Below are 7,455 nucleotides of genomic sequence, written 5' to 3'. Positions count from 1 at the left end.
GGGGGCCCCTCAGCCCCGGCCGGGCTGCCCGCGCCCGGGCCCGGCCCCGCCACCTGCCCCGGCCCCGCCACCTGCCCGGGCCTCGCCACCTGCCCGGGCCCCGCCACCTGCCCCTCGCGGCACTCGCGAACACGGGGCGGCATCGCGGCCGCTGCGGGGCCGGTGCTGCGGGAAGCGCTACAGTGGGTGGGCAGAGGGGACGGCGGAGGCGACAGGAGGAGAGCGCTGCTTCTGCGGTGTCCCGCTGCTCACTGGGGTCCTGCTGCAGCCCCGAGAGCAGCGAGTCAGCGCAGACACTCCTTGACGGCGTCCCAGGAGGAGCCAGCAGTACTTTTCTGCACCTGTCAAGGGGCGTACAAACACGAGCTTCTCACGGGACTAGGTCTGGCAAAATCCTTAAACTGAGGGTTGAAGTGTCACCTCCCGGGCACGGCCAGGTAGAGCTGTGTGCTGTCCACAGAGCGGACGCCGAGTCGTTGTGGGCTGGGTGGGCTGTGTATCAGTAGCAAAGTGCTCACTATGCAGGGCTCAACACTGAGTGGCCGCCTTCAGTCTTCACCCATCAGAGGGGATTTATGGCCTGCAGATTCCTTCTTGCTGAACTAGATGGAGACCTGTCCCAGAAGTATGGAGCTTAAATGTAGTTTGGTGTCTCTGCTCAGAACTTTGCCACTCCATTGTTGCAGGGTTACCAGCTTGCAGCATGCACTTCATTTTCCCAGCAGCTTCCTTAGAAAGGGACATGTCCAAAACGCTGAACACTGCCCTCTGCTATGCAAATGTGGCTCATGCAACCCTGAGCCATTGCTGCAGCTGCCACTCACCCAGGTGCTGTCACACGGACTTTGGGACATGCAACCCAGTGTGCCTGTGGGTCCTTAGTGTCCTGTTCCTGCCTGTGGCCAATGCCAGGTCTCTGGCTGCAGATTCCCAAAGACCCCAAGGACCAGCAATTCCCCCAGATGCAGTTGGTGCTCCAAAAGTGACTGTGCATGTCTGTACCTCCCATCTATCTTCTGCAAAATGGAAAAATGAATGCTGAGCCTCCTCATGGGAGGCTAGGCAGCTTGCTTAATTTTTATGTAACTTATTACAAGAGCCCAAAATAAAAGGCAAAATTAAAATCCCATTTTATTTTTTTCTTTATCTGGTTCTGAATAGGTTGGTTTAGAGCATCTAATCAGATGGCTGGTTTGTAGTGCCCTGGTGCTTCGTCTTTAGTTGGAGTCAGCAACAAGGTTATTCAGCATTTTAACATCTGAGGGGAAACGTATGCTCCAGCCCTCATAAAGCCATGTTCATCCACTAGCCTGATTAATAACTTCTTTGGCATTCCACGGTGCTCAGTCCAGGGAAAATTACTGAGTAGATATTTACTATATTGTCAAACTTATTTTGAACTATTCATGTGGGCCTCTCACCACCTCTCTGTGCAGTTATGCAATCTTGAAAACCACAAATTAAAGCCTCTAAAGAGACGCAATAACAAATTGTGGTAGCTCTGAAGAAACCCCCAGGAAAAAAAAATTGATCTCTCAAAGTGACCTCTTCAAACTATGCTGACAGACAAAAGCCTAAGTAAACAGATGGGTTTGCAACCCTGAATATCAACAAACTTTGCTCTACTAGATCAGTGAGAGATATTCCGAGGTAAAAATGCTATCTGGTCTTATATTCTCTATTTGCAGCTGGATAGGGACTTTGGAAATGACTATTTCTCCATTCCCTGTAAACAGCTTTGCTTTGTTTTTATAGCTTGAAGGAAACCTTTGAATTGGGGTTTCCTATTCAGCTATTCAGAGCAGAGAACTGAAGCATTTTACTTCACTTGCCCAGTGCTACACTTTCCTGCCACAGGAAAATTCAAGCATGTCCCGAGGCCACTGTTTCCTAGTGAAATGAAGGGTGGCTCTGCATGGCCCTACAAGCCCTGCTCTGACGGGCTCAGCCGAGGTGCAATGCCCATGTGTGAACTCCGTGGGAAAGGGTGGAATTCCTTCTGCAGCCCCCTTGGGTCCTTGGAAGGTTTGAAGTGACGTCTTGCTGTTGTTCTCACGTCTGTGTTAAGCTGGATGGTTCTCAAATCCTGTGTTTTAGCTCTGTTAAACCCCCTTTCTACTTCCCAAAGGCTGTACCTCCCAGTTGGAACTTGGGTTATTTTTAGGTGTGTGAAGGTAGTCAGTCTTTCTAGGAATCCATATCACTGATATTAATAGTGTGGGAACTTATGTCTTCCTGTGTACTTCCTGAAATCCTATGAGGATTTCATAGAATATATCCTAAAATATGGGTTTTACAGTGGCACATCTGGTTATGGGTGGTTTCCACTCTTCTGCATGTGGTCTGTGGTTCAGCAGTCACTAACTTAAAAATACATAAGTTTGTGTGTGTGTGTCCTCGCACAAGTGCACATACATGGTTCACATTATTTCCTTTTTTCTGAGAACTTTATAGCTGTAGTTTTTCTTCATTTGATAAATGTAATTTATAACTCTTTTAAAGCTCTTTTCATAAACAGGAGCTACAAAATAAATTCAGCAACTTATAAAAGCAAAACCTCAAAAAGCTGAAATTAAAACCATCAGGTCTGCTTTGATGTAGAGGATGTGTTGAAATGGTATATTTACATGTTTATTTTCTATTTTATAATTTCCTGCACAAAGGCACGCAATACTTTCTGACAGGAACTGAAATATATTTTGGAAGAGTTCCACTTCTCATGTCATCTAAGCTCCATGTCATTAATGTGGTAGAACTCTATGTGAAGGAAATGAAAAAGACTTTCCTGAAATAAGAGCTGGACAATTTCTACTCATCTAAGTGGCTACCCGGTGACTGAAGAGAGGTGCAGTGGTGCAGTGGTAAATTACTCACCTGTTTGGTATCTGTAAGAAGTGGGTGAATGTTATATTGCTGAAATTGGTGGTGGATAATCTCCATTTGCAGTTGTTTGCTTGTAGCAACACCTCTGTAAAAGTTACCATATGCTGGAGACTGTGCATGGGTCTGGCTGTCTCTGGAACTGCTTCTCACCTAATCTTTCACCACTTTTAGATGACACCTGTTCTTTTTTTCCTCCCTTCTGTCTTATTTTTTTAAAATAAAATTTATATGACTCAGAAAAAAACCACACAAATCCAAGCACCTAGGCAATGCCTCCAGTAGGTTTGAGCATGGAAAGAAAAAAAGTGCTGTGCTGCAGATTTGTCTGTAAAATCACTAGCAGAGCCATGGCCTTGAATCTCCTACCCACCCTGTCACTCTTACCTTTAAATACATGTCAAGCGTGTCATACATGACAAAGAGGTTCCCTGCATTGAAACTTTCAAAATTTTTTCCCCTCACTTTTTGCTGACTCTGGGTTGAACTGGGAAAGTGTTGTTTAGCTTGGGAGAACTAATTCTACAGCCAAAGGTCTGTAAGTGCAATGTTCACCCTGAGTAAGTGGAAACCAACATTTTCTTGAGCCTGTAAGCCACCTATCAATGCTTTGCCATGTGACCAAGTGTACAGTTCTCCTGATGTGTTAGTGGGTTTCTGCATCTGCCTCTCCATGGCTGCTCCCTAGTGCCCCTGTTGTGCCAGCAGCCTGTCAGGCTGGGGTAGAAACTAGATAACAGGTTCTGGATTAAAGAATTCTGGTGTTAAATCCAGATGGTTTTGGTGAGTGGGTTCACTTTAGAATCCCTAAAATAGTATCTAATGGCATAACTTTCAGTGCAACTTGAATGACAAAAGTGCAACTTTCCATCCCATTAATCCTTTCTCACTTCTGCTTGCACTGTGTCTTGTGTGATCCTGAAATGATCTGCAGCGTCGTGCTTTGGGGACTAAGGAGGCAGAAGAGCTTGGCTTTAGAAAAAAATAATTATTTCCTGACAGGTTAGTTCCCTAAACTTGTTTATGATGAAAGGAAATGATCATCTGTGGTATGGGGGAAGCACAAGCAGAATGGCCACAGCTTGTGGCCAAAGCAGGGCTAACAGGACCATCCCATCAGACTGACTTAGCAATATTATCCATCCACCCCTGGATGGAATTGCATAGGGAGAATGTGTTAAGAGCAGAAACAAGTTTCACTGCAGATGGGGATAGTCTCCCTTTTGTGTAGTGGAAGAGCGTAGGAGATGTACAGGAGGTGACAGTGGCTGTCACAAGGTCCTGCTGGGCAATGTAGCTGGGTAGGGTGCACAGATGGCTTCTGGGGGGAGCCAGCAATGTCAGCTTCAACAGCAGCTGCTAACACACCTCCATCGGTGGGAAATCAGATTATGCAGAGCCCCCTGTGCCAAGCACATCCCTGCTACTCATCAAGCAAACTGCTCAAAAGCTTCTGTGGCTCAAGAGCTCAGGCTGGACCCCCTGGTAATACAGTACAATTACAACCATCTGAATGGTTTGCTCTGCAGCAAAGGCAACAGCCTAGTCCAGAAGTGGAACCCCATAGAGTTATACTTAAGCAGCGACTTTATACACAGTGAATACAGATGAAGTCCTTGTCAGAAACCAGAAAATACTTCTGCCATTGTCTTTGTTTCAGGTGTGCTGTAGGTGAGAATAAGGAGATACAATTTGCTTGAATCTAAATCTCTTCTAAGAAGATTGTAACAAAATTCACCATGTGCAGAGTTTTACAACAGAATATGTTTCAGTGCATGACATAAAAATTCAATATACTAACACTGTTTAGAGCGATGGGGACAGGAGACTGATAACTCAGATTAGTTTTTCATCTTTTAAAAGGCAGCCTAGCAAGAGTATTTTCTCAAAACGTTACTGGGATAGTTTGGAGTTGAAAGGCTGAGTCTGTCAGGGTAAAGGGAACACCATTCCTTTGAGATCCTTTGCCAAGGTGGGCTCTTACTGCTATGTGGAAATCTTTGTCACAGGCTGGTCCTGAGAGCCCCAGGGTTTGTGTGATGAAAGCTGTGAGTGATCAGCAGCAAAACTCCTGGTGCTTTCCTTGTGATTGTTGATTATGCCCAAGCCATGTGGTATGATAACAGAAAAAAGGGGGTCTGAGAACTCAGGGTCCAATATTCATCATCTCACTTTCCTTAGCAAGTGCAGTAGAATATAAAGAATTTCAATATTATATAGTTTAGTAATTCTCGGGTTTTAAGGTGATTGCATGTGCCCTGCCTGAAATGATACACATTTGAATTTTCAATCTCTAACAGACTCAGAGGGGAAGGCAGGAAAAAATAGCATTAAAAAAAAAACATTTAGTAAAGGAAAATCTTTAGGGATCTTGTATAGGATAATCTTCTTCAGGGTGACCCTCATTTTCTACAATATAATGGTTTTACCCAGCAGTGGTTTAATGGTTTTGGATAAGCTGTAGAGCAGAGGAACAAACATTTTAGCGAGAATGGAAGAGTTTACCCAGAAAGACAGGAGTATCAGCCTACTTTGAATATAGAATGGAGATGATTATTCTGCTGACCTTTTATCCCCACCATCACCAAAATGTATATTATGAACAAAATGGGGTCTGGTTTTGTGTAAATGATTGCTGTAAGCATGACTGACTCGTTCGAAGCAAGTGACATTCCAAGCAGGAGGCTGGAAGGCACCAGTGCTCTGCACTGAGGCTCTCATCAAACAACTTTCTTGCTTCAAGCCTTTTATTTGAACATAAATGTTTGTGAAGTTTTCCAGTGATTTTTTTTCCTGGCATTCACCCCACGACTCTCATTATTTTTAGCCATGTAAAATGGCATTATGCAATTGCTGAATTTGTTTCTTTCAGCCCATGATGATTTATAGGACTTAATTTCCAGGATACTCCCTTGAAGTTACCTTCTCTTTGTGACCTCAGGATTTCTCTTCCCAGACCTTTGGTATTTATTTTTACTATTTCTGTGGTCGAGGTTTGGCAATGTTGTTTTGGATTAATGACAAACATACATAAGGACTGGAAGGAATACATGTCTTAATCTCCTAATTTAATGTGTGCATTGTTTATCAGTAATAGAAAGAAGTTACTGGATAGGTTTAATACATCCTAATAATAGGCCTCTGCAGCCAGATAGAAAGATTTTGATGTATCTGAATTACATGTAATTCTTCACTTGTTCCAAAATAGATGAAATTTTCTTATTTTATATTGTGATGCAGTATTTCTTCTCAGACTTTGCCCAGAAAGAATTGGAAGTGGAAATCAGTTAGTTTGGACAAGTATGCATTGTTTATATGGAATATTTTAATTGACATAAAATTGTGTAAACCTTCTAGTGCCTCTGCTCTTGGATGAAGAAAAGATCTTTGGCATAACAATCCTGAATTTCTGTTCTATTTTTTACTTTTATGCAGGAAATTACAAATAATTTAATGCACAAATGAAATTACTCAGCATTTTACTCAGTTGTTGAATTTTCCTTGTAAGCAGTATATTTTGCTTTCATCATATACCCACTAATTTTTTAACTTGAGTCTTCTTATTTTTTGATTTCTCTCTGTATTCTCATCTACCTTCGTGGTTTATTTACTCATGCTTAATTCCTTCCCTACACAGCCTACTGTGAATAAAGTGTTCCTTTGAAAATGATTAAGTTTGCACTTTGTTTACAGTGTAGTCTTGCAATGTTATATCTGATACTCATTAGCAGGAAAACAGAAATAAAAGGAGAAACATTAGTTATCACTGCCAATCATTTTGAATTCACTGGGATCAGAATCTGACCTGAAATGTTTAGGTTAGCTCAACAGCTCAAGTTGATTTGAAGGGTCTTAATGTTTATGCCTAACAGTGTGTCCTCCTATGACTTTTTATTTTTAACTGCTCAACAGTTCTCACTTTCTGTGAATTTTAAAGTTATTCTTAGACTAAGCAGTATAGTCTTCACAGGGAAAAACTGTGACAAGCTGATTTATGTGATACAGCTCATCATTTCTGAGGGCACATTACATCTACCTGAAGCTCTAGTAGGAAAAAAACCAACCAAATACTAAATGGTTACTTCTAAACTTAGATATGAAACTTTGGGTTCCAATTCACTGTCTTTAATGTGTGAATTATTCTGCATACCTGAAATGGTCCACCCTTCCCTGTGGACCATTAATTTAGTGGCCACAGTACCAATCCCTTGCTACTCTATCTTACTTGAAACCAAGTTTGTATTTCTTAAGAAAATGCTGCCTTTTTAGAAAAGTATTAGTAACTCCTTTTAAAAAATGGGAATCATATACTTACATATGCAAATAAAATGGATCATAGGGATCTAAGTCCACGTGTATAAATGGGAAAGATCTCTGAAGTGCACATTTATTGCAAACAAACCCTGGATTTGTTAGGTAATGAGGGAATAGTTTTTTAAGAACAATTATGTTGTACTTGGAAAACCTGACATTTTCTCTGTTAACTAATTTTAATTGGCATTGTGATCCCACTGAGCCAAAAACCCCCACACAAACAAGGAAGACAGCAGCAAAATATAAATATTAACTAGGAGT

This window comes from Onychostruthus taczanowskii, unplaced genomic scaffold, assembly GCF_017590055.1.
Source record: "Onychostruthus taczanowskii isolate IOZ18803 unplaced genomic scaffold, ASM1759005v1 scaffold1, whole genome shotgun sequence".
In the NCBI taxonomy this organism is placed as follows: Eukaryota; Metazoa; Chordata; class Aves; order Passeriformes; family Passeridae; genus Onychostruthus; species Onychostruthus taczanowskii.
The sequence above is the reverse complement of the archived record's forward strand: the minus strand, read 5'-3'. Positions refer to the sequence as shown.